Raw genomic sequence first — 14,459 nt, 5'->3', positions numbered from 1 at the left:
GCTGGCATAAAGACGCTCTCATACAATCGGAATTACGCTCTCATTATAAAACGACATGCTTAAATTAAATGAAACTTACAATACAAAGGTAATAAAATTTCACGATAGACCCGTCTATAAATTTGTGTTAATAAATGAAACTTCTTATGAATACTAACGCGCCATATGTTCCTGTATTAAGTACCCCGTAAGGAAGCTATTGTTACATACTAAAGTTTTGGTTTTTATTGTGAATTTCATAATTTAAAAAATATTTAATCTTAATACCATTCCAATTAGCTGACCAAGGGCGGGTTTTTAAATTCAGCAAGCTGTACCCGCACCTTTTCATTATTTACACAATTTGTTGCACAATGTTTAGATAAATACTTACCTACTTACTTCATGTACCTAAGATGGGCTAATTACCTACCTAACCCTTATATTATACCTAAGAACTGATGTAAAAAGTAATGAAATAAATGCATTTGTATTTGTATTTGTATATGTGACGTTTTTAACGAAAATGTACCACATTGTCGGTTGTCGACAAGGATGTTTTCAAATTGAAGCTATACAGAAATATGCAGCTATATTGACAACCGAAAATAAGTACCCGTTTGGTTGCAAATGGCACATACGAGGGGCGTTCAAAATATTCTCGGTATTGATATCTTACAACCTCTTCTAAAATTTCTTTCGTTACTGGCCGCTAAGGTTTATTCATTGACATTAAAAAAAAGTATAATTCGAACCGAGATGTTCTTTTGTTTTTCTGCAATTGCTGAACAAACATGAACATCATGTGGGAATTGACAATGTTAACTAAATTAGAACATCGATGCGTGATAAAATTCTTGACAAAACAGGGTAAAAATCAAAAAACCATAAAAGAGGAAATGGATTGTGTTTACCGTGAGTCTGCTCCTTCTTTATCTACCATTCAAAAGTGGTCAAGCGAGTTTAAACGTGGAAGGGAGAGTGTTGAAGACGACCCTAGACCTGGCCGGCCTGTAGTAGCTACTTCACAAGAAAATATTGATAAAGTGGAAAAACTTATATTGGAAGATGGTCGAGTGAAGGTAAAATCTATAGCACAAGTAACCAATCTCTCTATTGGTACCGTACATGATATTATCCATGACCATCTTAATATGTCAAAAGTAAGTGCAAGATGGGTTCCGCGAATGCTGACTCGGCTTCAAAAAGACATGCGTGTAGCTTGTTGTTCCGATTTTATTGACCTGTGCGGTGAAAATCCTGATGAGGTGCTGCAAAGAATAGTTACTGGAGATGAAACCTGGGTTCATCATTATGACCCAGAGAGTAAACAAGAGTCCATGCAGTGGCACATTAAGGGTTCAGCTCATCCCAAGAAGTTCAAGGTCATCCCTTCAGCTGGCAAGGTCATGGCCACGATATTTTGGGATTGTGAAGGAGTATTACTCATCGATTATAAAGAAAAAGGTGTAAATATCACAGGACAGTACTACGCTAACATTCTACGTCAATTAAAGGATGCAATCAAAGAAAAGAGGCGAGGAAAGTTAACCAAAGGTGTTATGCTTCTGCATGACAACGCCCCCGTCCATACTGCTCATATTGCCAAGGCAGCTATTGTTGAATGTGGGTTTGAAACTGTTACTCACCCACCGTATAGTCCGGACTTAGCCCCCAGCGACTTCTTTTTGTTCCCCAATCTTAAAAAGGATCTGCGTGGAAATAATTTTTCCGATGATGAAGCATTGAAGGCGGCAGTGGAGGAGCATTTTTACACCAAAGATAAAAAATATTTTTATGCAGGATTAAAAAAAATAATTGATCGATCTTTTAAGTGTATGAACATAGGGGGGGAGTATATTGAAAAATAAAAATATCAAACTTTTCGTACTTGTTTGTTTTCATTCTCATACCGAGAATATTTTGAACACCCCTCGTATATCTGTCTGGTACTAGTTTTTGTTGCTAAATATTGTTATCCAAAGAAAACAGAGTAAGGTAAACGTACTGGTGCTCGACGCGGTCCCAGTACATGTCATCTTGAAACTTAAATCATTGTCAATAGAGGTGACAGCAGGGTGCCATCTATTGGGTATGTCGAGCACTAGTACGTTTACCTTATAAGTTTTGTGTGTAAAACTTTAGACTTCCAGTGGTTCATTGAAGCAAATGTTCGCTGTGCCTTGTGAACAAAAATAATACAGAAGCTTATGGTAGTATGGCAGGTCTTTGTAGAATGGTGTGAGGGGGCCATAATAATAGATTTGTGATGATAGCGCGTCTGATCGACGTTGATAAGGCGGATTTTACACGAATATATTGCTGTTTATGTACTTTGGTACATTCATGGCAAATGTAAGTTTGCCTAGCCACGAAGACAATATTCATCAGATATATTGAAGCAGCCAAGGCGCTCACAAATATCTGAACACGGCTCTATTGTCAAGGCGTTAGACTGCGAGCTCGATTCGGATTTTGTAATAGACATCGCCAAATAGACATCAATTAGATATCTTTTAGACATCGCCAAGATACGATAACGATATGTTTAAGATCTAACGTGTCAAATTTGACATTTCCGCGATTCTGGAGATACTCTTGAACGATTTCCACTAGATATTACTTAGAGATCTAATTCACGTCTAATAGATATATCTAACACTATCTATCGTAAAAGTGACATTGGTTGCCCGAATTGTGCTGCAAAAGAGAACTAGTTGAAATCTAAACTATAACGTATCTAGAATGGATCTGTACGTGTCGTCTCTTGTGAATATCTTGAAGTTCGAATACGGCAGATAGTGTTCAGATATATGTCGCACCTTGGCCGCTCCGATATATCTGATGGTGACTGTACATCTATAATCGCAAAATGAAAGAAGAAAATGAATGAATGAAGAGAAAAAAGTTATCAGGATGCATGTCACACAATGCTACGAAAAGTCACGTGACTTACCTATATTATTTAAGTTTGCATGTTTCTATCAATGATTGTCATCATGAACAGGCTGTAAGCAATTCTCCGAACTGTAGGTACATAAGTGGACCTTATTACAAAGGCATAAGGTCCGCCGATGTACAGTTAACAGTGCGGCCGATGGTACTGTAGTAAAATAAATATTGTATATGATTACCTAAATCTATGGATCCCTGTCGTGATTCTCCAATAATTCCAATATATTCTAACCAAACATTTGACACATGACAATGGCGACTTACAACACGACAGAACACTTTCAGTATTCAATATATTAACGCTTCACAAAAAGATTTGTGCTAATTTTTCTTGCGTAAAACACCTAGTTCCACCACATTGAAAATGCTACCTTATTTTATTATCAATAAGATTGGGATTTAATTGGAAAAATATCAAAAGGCTTTGTATCCATAGAAGTTATTGTTGTCAAATTGTCGCAGAGAATGATGTGCTTATTAACTAGGGTATTCTAACTGCTAGTAATAATAGATTCAATGTGGTTATTATGGCAATATTTGTAGTTTTGGTTTACGGGTAGTCATTGTCGTCGACGCGTATTCTGTACATTGCGTATTGTAGCTTATTTATTTATGCAATAGTTAATACGCCTTTATTCAGATGTTAACAAAAAATACAATTCTTATTAAGCTACTATACATCGATAATTTAGTATACGTGCCTAAATTTGCGAACTTTTTCTCCATTCCAGGTAATAAGTATGTAGGTAGGTACGAGTAGAGATACCTCCTACGCACACAGTTGCAAGGAGGAGACTTACTGTATTACAGCAGAATGTATTATGTATTACGATGTACGCGGCAAAGCGTTATAATGCATTTGACAGAGATAAATTAGAAGAGAACGAATTAAAGGATGTCGAACTTAAGGATGTGCTTCTGTTCTGCAGAAGAACAAGAAGATTTTTGGGGAAAATAGTGTAAATATGTCACTGGGACAGTACCTGCAGCTCCAACTCCAGTACGGATATGATGGTCGTTCTTGTCTACGTGACAGCGTGATAAAACGGTGTCCGTCACTTTCTTTCCCACGGTGTTAAACAGTGACAGTTATTTTATCACGTGGATAAAGATGGATAAAGCTATCCATAATAGGCTGGCTGGGAATTGAGCTGAATAAATACGATAGGTAATGATCTACAGACAGCCTGTTTCCGGCCGGGCGTCCCTGCGCAACTTTCCTAAATCTAACTTCTCTACCTATTTCATTCCATTCTGTTGTTGTCTGTCTGTTCCTGATGTTGACTTAATTTCATCTTTGCCTCTCCCTTTTAGTCTCTCTCTCTATTTCTTTTTGCTAGAGACGCAACAGTATACAATCGTCAATTGTTTTTTCTCACATTTGTGTCCTCTAAGTTTCTGTTTCTGTCGGATATGTAGAATAGAACCATACTTTGAAAGTTTGTGACGCCAAGAAGCCGCACTAAGGGCCTATACAGACGGACTGCAACCCGACTGCAGTTCCCATACTAAGTTGCAGTCGGGTTGTTGCAGTCCGTCTGTATGTAGTACCGGCTCTAAAGGCAGAAGATTAAGAGCGGCGTGCCGCGCGCCGCGGCGGCGGGATCGCGGCAAGTGCCCAATTAGCGGTGCAGTGTCAAAACGACACTGCCCGAATTTACACTGCACAAAGAATGCGTTTCTACAGCTTTGGGATGACTAGACTCGGCAACATTTGTATCTTTGACGGGTAAGGGGTGATGAGATAATGACGAGTTACCCAGCTAGACCCAGATTTAAAGAGACCTCTAGGGCCCCTAGGCACTTTTTTAGGGTTCCGTACCCAAAGGGTAAAATCGGGGCCCTATTACTAAGACTCCACTGTCCATCTGTCTGTCACCAGGCCGTATCTCATGAACCGTGATTGCTAGACAGTTTAAATTTTCACACGTGATGTATTTCAGCGCTATAACATCAAATACTAAAAATTTAATTTGTACGGAACCCTCGGTGGGCTAGTACGACTAGCACTTACACTTCTACCTTTTGCTTACGTTAGTATTAAGGACAAATTTGATAATGCCCCGTTTTTGCAGGTTCAACTTTCATTAGCCAACTCATCAACTTTGTGATTTAAATGTACGCCGCTTCTATGCTTTCTTAACACTCGAAGCGGCACCACAAGGAACACTGTCGCAGCTCAATGCAAAATGGCTTCTTTGTCCGCTGTTGTCCTTTTTAATTCGTGACTTTTATGCGTCAAAGTGATTCACTTTAACATTTCAAGCACCGACTTAACATACACCATCACCTTTAATAACATCCCCATAAGGTTCACTTTTCAAAACTAGGGCATTTTAAGAGTCAACTTCAAAATGAGCTAATGTTTTTATTGGAAGAGACCGCGATGACAAAAAGCTGAACCGTAAAAGGCAGATTGAGGCAGTTACTTACAAAACGACATAACTCAATATTAAATTGGCAGTAACATAAGTCTTTTTGGAATACTCGGTTAGATTAAGACGCGAGTTCCTGAAATCGAGCGGGGTTTTATATGTCGTTGTATTTCGTCGGTAGGTCGATTGCACTATAAATTGTTGACGACTTTGTATTGAGATTTGGGTCGGATTTAATTAATTCCTTGTTGGTTTTTTTTTTATAAAATATAAGTTAATAGATTAACGAGTTGAGTGTGGGAATAAAGCCTTGGGCCGTTTTACGAAATAACAATGCATATTTAAATTGGACGTTGGGATACTTAAATAGCTACCTTATTTACAAGCCTGACTATATCTCCTTGTCCTTGAAGATAAATTATACAAAATAGTTTCCATGCCGATTGATAAATTAGCAAATGTATTAAGGACCTCAAATAAAGGCCTTGTAGGTAACATCAGTAACGTATTTATGATATCCCTACTATACATATAATAATATTATAAATGCGAAAGTTATTCTGTCGATCTGTCTGTTACCTCTTCTCACCGCTGGACCGATTTAGATTAAATTTGGCATGCAAATATTAGTTTGAGGCCCGGGAAAGGATATGGGGTAATAGTTTTTATCAATCATCTATAGAAGCTAGTAATATTATAAATGCGAAAGTAACACTGTCTGTCTGTCTGTTACCTCTTCACGCTTAATCTGCTGAACCATTTTGGTGAAATTTGATACCCTATGGCTATGGGGGTAGTTTAAGGCCCAGGGAAGTTTTTTTTTATCGATCGTCATTATCATCATCTATAGTTGGCTATAAGAGACTAATATTAAATAGTATTAATATATGTAATTCATTGGAACTTAAATGTACGAGTAGGTATTCATATTTAAACGTCAAACAAACGGTTAATGGCAATCAAAATAACTACGAGTAAGACATACTTTTAAGGTGTAACAAATTAATAGGAATTTTAAAATTTGAACATTAAATTAATTCATAAAGTTATTAACAACTTAATCTGTATGCATTTATTTGATTTATCAACTTTATATGAGGTTACACAAAAACCTTTTAAAATTTCATTAAAACCACAACAACATAGTTATTAATTACTTTTTAGAGTTAATGTTTCAATTCCAGTAACTAACCATTATTTAAAATCTAACAAGACTCGCTTCCGTTAAAATTGTTAAAACATGAGAAAAGTAATTAAAATGTCCAGTTACACTATAAAACTATGCTTCATGCCTACACTTTGCTACAAAGTTTTAAACGATATTGAGCTTTAAGACAGTAAAGTTAATCTCAGGCAAATTGTACTTAACAAAAATCACATGCATATGTAACAAAGCTATTTTACTATCTAAAAACCTTAACAACATCCTTACTTAACCTTAAAACTCTTAGACACAAGGCGCAAAACACTATTTCTTAATTTTTGGTAATTATAAAAGAAATCTTTGGATGTTTACAAACTTATTTTACCATCACAAATTTAATTTCTCTCCTTATTACCTTCCCGTAAAGTTCAATTAGGAACCGTTGTTGCTTTTGGGAACGTAAAAACAACAATGTTTTTTTCATATCAATATAGAATCATGAGAAATGACGAGCCGAGTTAACAGTGTGTTAACAGCCTGAATAGGCCATAAATAAAACAAAACGACCTGTTACTTATACTTAATTAGTTGTGTCAAAATTCACATTCATTGTTTGTATTTCATTTTGGTAGTAGCTACACTAGCTTCCTCTAATAACTACAGCTTAAAAGGTACCTCATTTCATACTTCCCAGAGGAGGTTTAACACTTTTAAAATAAAAGTACCTATGTACCTATGTTGATTGCAGTTGGTAGATATTAGCCATTTTCAAAATTACCTTTCTTTCGAACTTGCCCCAATGCATTTTTATTAGCTAAAAATCCTCTTTTGTACCTTTGACTGTTCAATTACAATTTTTCACGGAATGGACCACATCCAACATTTGAAAAAAAAAATACTTATAAAAAAAAAGCGGACGTAAAAATAAAAATACTGCCGGCGTTTTCGTACAGGCGCAGTTAGCACTCTGGTATGAGGCTACTTGGGGTTCACCATGTCAATATGTAATGTGACGAAAATAATTCATCGCGTTTCACACCGTCATGTCGAGCGAGCTGAGCGACGTATATCGTCGGCTAAAGTCGGAAACCTCGTAACCCATTTCAAAGATTATTATTAGTACGTAAACCTCTTAACAAGAATAAGTATGACAGGATGGAGGTTGGCAACTTTAGCCAACAATATCATGTTTGAAAACGAGAATGTGAGAGCACTGTATGGCGAGTAACACTCAAATTACCGCAGTGCACTTGTCCGATAAAGCAGCGATAGATCCAGCAAGTCAAAAAGTAGCAGAAGTAACTCGCTAAAAAAACAAAAAATATATATATTTTCACTTTAAAATACATCCCAGTGTAAACGTACCTTGAAGCAAAGAAGAAGAAGGGAAGACCAAGGAGAGCGTACATAAATCAAATAAAGAAAAAACTTAACGTCTGTCAAAGAGAAGGCAGAAGACCGCCAAACATGGAAATTGCTCCACCGACAAGTCAAGAGTCTTACTCTTAAATATATGATGATATATAAGTCGTTTTAGGAATCTCTAATTAAGGCCGACGCGAGCAAATATTTTCCCGCAGAATGTTTCGATCGCGTTGAATTTACCAACATTTGAGAACTTTTGTCTGGGATACATTTTAGGTTTAAAAATTCACCCCAACGGAAAGTCGCCCACCATTACGACAAAGTAACATAAAAAGTCGGTGTTTTTAGGACACTATTAGCGAGCTCCGTGTTTAAAAGCTACCGGGCTTCGCGTCAATGTTTGTCCTTTACCGTGGACATAACAACTTAGGACGGCGGTGGGAATGGGCCCTTTTTGCGGGACCATTAATGTGACTCATTGAGACAAGATATTGTTAAGGTCTCAAATTCTGACGAGACGGGTTGAGAAGCAATGTCAATAATAAAATTAAGGATGAGAATACTAAATTTGGAGTGAGTTGAACAGAAAGAAGTGAGGCATTGCCATTAATATTAACGTTTATTTTCATTGTTTGACTAAGGTCCAAAAATATTGTATTTGTAGAGTTTTCATCAATTTGTATAATTTGTATAACAACACCAATCATTTTTTTCTGATTTTTTTCTTACAGTTGTGGAATTATCTTATACCTGCTTTGTTTGTTTGTGCGTGAAGTGTGCAGAAGTTGTTTAAACAATAATATGTTATTTTGTTGCTACTAAATAAAGAAAAGCGATCAGCGGCCTAATTATTAAGGCCCATTTACACATCAACGATTACTGTTTAGTAGGATCTACATTAGATTATTGTGATTATGTTACTAGTGATGATATTTAATATCGTAATTTACCCCTTACCAAAAATGGCATTCAATATGTTGGTCATGTCACTTTCGGTCACTTTTCAAATCAAATTCGCATCTTCATTAATATCACAATCCAGAGCGAGTCATCCGTTTAGACCCACACTGTAGAATTTTCTTGCAAAGTGTACCCGTTTTGAGTATATTAAAAACCTTTAAAGTCAGGGTAAAGGAAGATGTTTGAACATCGATAAATGCCTAGACACATGATGGCACGGTGAAATGTCATTAGAACCTTAAAACAAACAGTGAACATCCTTACCAAGCGCCGCGCTGCGGAGGTTCTCTTACTAATAATTTCCACACACAACCTTAGTCCAAAGATGCCGCCGAATGTGTGCAAGCCTTAATACATCTACTTTAAAAATATAAAAGTCTTAAATCCAATAACATGCCAATCGAATTCCAATCAAAATTCTTTAGAATAAAGATCAAAACGCAGTGGTAGGAGACACTGAGTTAGTTGATGAATTCGAATGGACGAGTTTCGAAATTTGAAATGAGAAACGTCTGAACTCCAAAGCATTAACGTTTGAAGTGAAGCGTTTTTAATTTTCTTTTTTTTTTCTTTTAAACGACTAATGTATCCTTTATGTTTAAATACAGTGGGACCACCGTCGGGTGTTTGTCGAGGCTTTTACAGATCTTCAGTAATAACAATATGTTCAACGTTAGGCATAAAAGGGCGATGGTGGTAACCTATGTTTATGAGTTAGCTCGTTTAAAATCAGTGCGGTTTTGACGGTTGAAGACCACCTACTGTCTTTTGCTTGAGATAGATCCACTAATTTTGGAGAAGTAATTTAAGAAATCTTAAAATATTTAAGTATTATGTCTATAACATATTTAACCCTCTGTACGTATGTAATTACTGGTATTGAAAAATCTCTCTTCTTACTGTCAACTTCTGAATCTGTCACAAACTATTTTTTGGAACCAAATTTAAAGCATTTAAACCATGCAGTGTAAGTTAACCTGAAAAAAGGTAATATAATGGATCCTAGTTCAGAGCCTTGTGGAACGCCACACAAATAAAACTGCAACTCCATTTCCTTTTTTTCACCGTTCACCCTTTCAACCCTCCGCTCATTAGTCCTGCCGCATGCATGCATAATTTAGACGCAGCACTGCGCCCGCCCTAACGAGCTAGCACACAAATTGCTGACAGATTATCACATTACCTATTAGACCTAGACTAGAGTATATGGGCTAGAATTACCTGGAACAGTCGCTCGACCTTAGTAATTAGAGCTATCATATGTATGGTACTTACGATACAAATAGACAATTAGATTTAGTTACTTAGGTACATTTCTAATAAGGTTCTGGCTCTGGCATTAGGAATAATATTATAAAGATTAATATTGGGTTGAATCCTGAGTTACTTTGTTATGTATGAAGTGAAAACTTTTTAGCGGCGCTGTGCACTTTTTGTGATGGGGAAAAAATGTTAAACTCGCGACAGGTCACGTGACCGTAAGACGTAAGACGGACACTTGTCATTGTCATTGAGTTTTTACTACTGCCGGCACTCCCGGAGTGCAACCCGTTGTTTTTTTTAATTTTTGGGTAAAAGGGAATTTGGCGAAAATTATTTAAGTAAACATAAAAGAAGCGGCCAAGTGCGAGTCGGACTCGCCCATGAAGGGTTCCGTATTTAGGCGATTTATGACGTATAAAAAAAACTACTTACTAGATCTCGTTCAAACCAATTTTCGGTGGAAGTTTACATGGTAATGTACATCATATATTTTTTTTAGTTTTATCATTATCTTATTTTAGAAGTTACAGGGGGGGGGGGACACACATTTTACCACTTTGGAAGTGTCTCTCGCGTAAACTATTCAGTTTAGAAAAAAATGATATTAGAAACCTCAATATCATTTTTGAAGACCTATCCATACCCCACACGTATGGGTTTGATGAAAAAAAAATTTTTGAGTTTCAGTTCGAAGTATGGGGAACCCCAAAAATTATTGTTTTTTTTTTCTATTTTTGTGTGAAAATCTTAATGCGGTTCACAGAATACATCTACTTACCAAGTTTCAACAGTATAGTTCTTATAGTTTCGGAGAAAAGTGGCTGTGACATACGGACGGACAGACAGACGGACAGACAGACAGACAGACAGACAGACAGTCAGACAGACAGACAGACATGACGAATCTATAAGGGTTCCGTTTTTTGCCATTTGGCTACGGAACCCTAAAAAGGAGAAAAAACTTAAAATTATTTCTAAAACCATGATTCCGAATCTTTGTTGAACTACCATTTGATTGTAGTACGTAATTGACCGAGAAAATGTTTGTCGGCTTGAGCATTATGAGCTTACTAGGCCTCCAGTTCAAGGTAGCCCTGTTTTGAACTACAATCTACTATCAGAGGAAAAAGCGGCCAAGTGAGAGTCGGACTCGCCCATGAAGGGTTCCGTATTTAGGCGATTTATGACGTATTAAAAAAAACTACTTACTAGATCTCGTTCAAACCAATTTTCGGTGGAAGTTTACATGGTAATGTACATCATATATTTTTTTTAGTTTTATCATTCTGTTATTTTAGAAGTTACAGGGGGGGGACACACATTTTACCACTTTGGAAGTGTCTCTCGCGCAAACTATTCAGTTTAGAAAAAAAATGTTATTAGAAACCTCAATATCATTTTTGAAGACCTATCCATAGATACCCCACACGTATGGGTTTGAAGAAAAAAAAAATTTGAGTTTCAGTTCTAAGTATGGGGAACCCCAAAAATGTATTGTTTTTTTTTCTATTTTTGTGTGAAAATCTTAATGCGGTTCACAGAATACATCTACTTACCAAGTTTCAACAGTATAGTTCTTATAGTTTCGGAGAAAAGTGACTGTGACATACGGACGGACAGACGGACAGACAGACAGACATGACGAATCTATAAGGGTTCCGTTTTTTGCCATTTGGCTTCGGAACCCTAAAAATACTCCTTGCGATTCTGTTAATTAGTCGAAGTCTAGTTCTTTGTAAAAAAAATATAATTTAATTCCTCACAAAGTTCATTTATAACAGTATCTTAGAGTATTTAGCTATATTTATAAACATCTCACCATTGCGTCGGTTGTCAAGGAGCCCGCTAATTTGTTTTGCAAATTGAGGGTGACGCAGCCAAAACAGTGTTGTTTACCATACCTGACTTCAAAGACGACCAGTATAATCATGACCTCGTGTCATGTATAGTTATTGGGTATCTGAGGTTCTAATTATATTAATATTCAGAGCTGAGACAAAATATTTTGCAAATAGGCAAGGGGCTGAGCAGGGGACTGCGATAACATCATTTATATTAGTCCTTTAAGATTCACGATACTTTTGATATTAAGCTGTGTTGATATGGGGTTGATTTACAGACCGTTGATACGTATTTGGGGTAAATATTTATAAGTATTCTCGATGTTTGCTTCTTTAAATATTATTTTTAAAATAGCTTGAATTATTTTGCTAGTGGCAGGTAGCTGAGTTTAGGGACTAAAACTAGTTTATATGACTATCTTTTTACTTTCTTAACACATTACAAGTCCGCTTCATGCAAACAAGTCTTCAATCAGTTCAACTACACAATCAACTATACCTAATTAGGTACTTCTGAAACCGTCTTAGTTCAACGAAAGATCTACTTGTAGGTATAGATCTGTGGTGTTAATAGTAGGTAGACTCGGAATATTTATTTCAATGATTAAGGTAATAAAACTCCCCCGTATGCGTGAACTGTGCAGATTACATTCTGCTGCAAACTGTAGTTCCAATAATGATGACCTCGGAGGTAGGTACTGAAACACGGGGGTGCCTTAGAACTCCCAAAATCACCGATAAGACCTAAACTGCCGACGTAGCTGATAGGCTTAGGGTGTGCCGTGAGAAACGACATCTGGTCGACGTGATACCGGTATCTTTAGAAATTACTCGTTTTGAAACATTTTCAATTTCATAGTGTAGTACCCAAACTCGTCAAGAGATGGCGCCACCTCCGAGATAGAACGCGCTAACGATGTGTCGACGTAGAATCATGACCTCCGAGATGTAAATTACCGATCGATGTCAAACGCTAGGAGCGGAATAGTGCTTGGTTGGCTGCATTCAAGTTATTGAACACCTTCCAACATTAATCCTGCGAACTATTGTAATAACAGTGCGGTGTCTCTGTCGAAACGCCTACTGAGGTTACATTAGCTTCATTACGTATCAGTTTAATTGTTATAACGTTGGTATTGCAATAAATAAGCCGACTGAGATAACTACGTTGTTTTCGTCTGCGGAGAGTAACCCTTACTACAGTGGCGTCCAACTCGGGCTCGAACGAACCCAGATACGTGGTTACACGACTCGGAAGGAAAACAACTTATCCAGTGAAAGCTCTCCGAGGGAAAATTGAAGACAAGATGTCTGTCAACCTAACTCAGGAGCAATTCCAGCAATTATTGGCCAGCATAGGAAGTAATCGGAAAGGCAGTATGACGTCATGCAAAGCTACTTATAAAGTGTGGACATGAAAAAATCTGGTCGGTTTGAATGCAGTCTGTCGGCGTTCATTTGTTTTAAAAACAAAAAAAATTATGTCAAACCTTATTGTCAATACTCGATTCTATCAATCTGTTTCGGTATTTTTATAATATATGATGTAATTAAAAGAATGCCGTCCAAAGAACTTGCAATACGAAAAAAAATCGTGAACATGTTTCAAGAAAATCTAGGCATTTCACAAAACGACATTGCTAAGTGTCTGAAAATCAATAAATCGACGGTACAATCGGTACTTTCTAAGTTCAAAAAGGACTTGACTGTGGAACGGAAGCAAGGAAGCGGTAGAAAAAGTGGACCTGTGGACAAAAAAAAGGCAAAGAAGGTAGTCGAGTGTTTTACGAGAAATCCGGGCATATCTATCCGAGATGTTGCAAAAAAGTTGAAAGTGTCCAAATCGTATGTGCAGAAAATTTAACGTTACGAAGGTTTAAAGACTTATAAAGCTGTAGTCAGACCTAATAGGTCAGAAAAACAAGAAAATTCTGTCAAATCACGCTGTAGAAAATTGTACGACCAGTTTCTGACAAAATATGATTGCCTAGTCATGGATGACGAAACATACGTCAAGGCTGATTTTAATCAGTTACCTGGGCAACAGTTTTATGTGGCAAAAAATAAGGCAACTATTCCTGATGAATATAAAAAAAATAAATTATCAAAATTCCCAAAACGTCACATGATTTGGCAAGCGATATGCTCCTGCGGTAAGAGGAGCAAAGCTTTCGTGGCTTCTGGGACAATCAATGGAGAAGTTTACAAGAAGGAGTGTCTGCAAAAGAGATTGCTGCCTTTCATCCAACAACATACGGGTTCTGTACTGTTTTGGCCGGATTTGGCGACATGCCATTACAGTGCGGTTGTCATGGAGTGGTACAGAAATAATAACGTAACCGTAGTACCAAAACAAGCAAATCCCCCCAATTGCCCAGAACTGAGGCCCATTGAGAAATATTGGGCCATAGTGAAAAAAAAATCTAAAAAAGTATAAAACGGATTGTAAAGACGTTAAAACTTTTAAGGCGAAGTGGCAAAAAGCTAGTAAAGAAGTTTCTGATTATGTTGTTCAGCGAATGATGACGAAGGTGAAGTCTAAAGTACGTAATGTCATACACACGCATAAACTTGAGT

The sequence above is a fragment of the Cydia amplana genome, chromosome 18, assembly GCF_948474715.1.
Source record: "Cydia amplana chromosome 18, ilCydAmpl1.1, whole genome shotgun sequence".
Lineage (NCBI taxonomy): Eukaryota > Metazoa > Arthropoda > Insecta > Lepidoptera > Tortricidae > Cydia > Cydia amplana.
The sequence above is the reverse complement of the archived record's forward strand: the minus strand, read 5'-3'. Positions refer to the sequence as shown.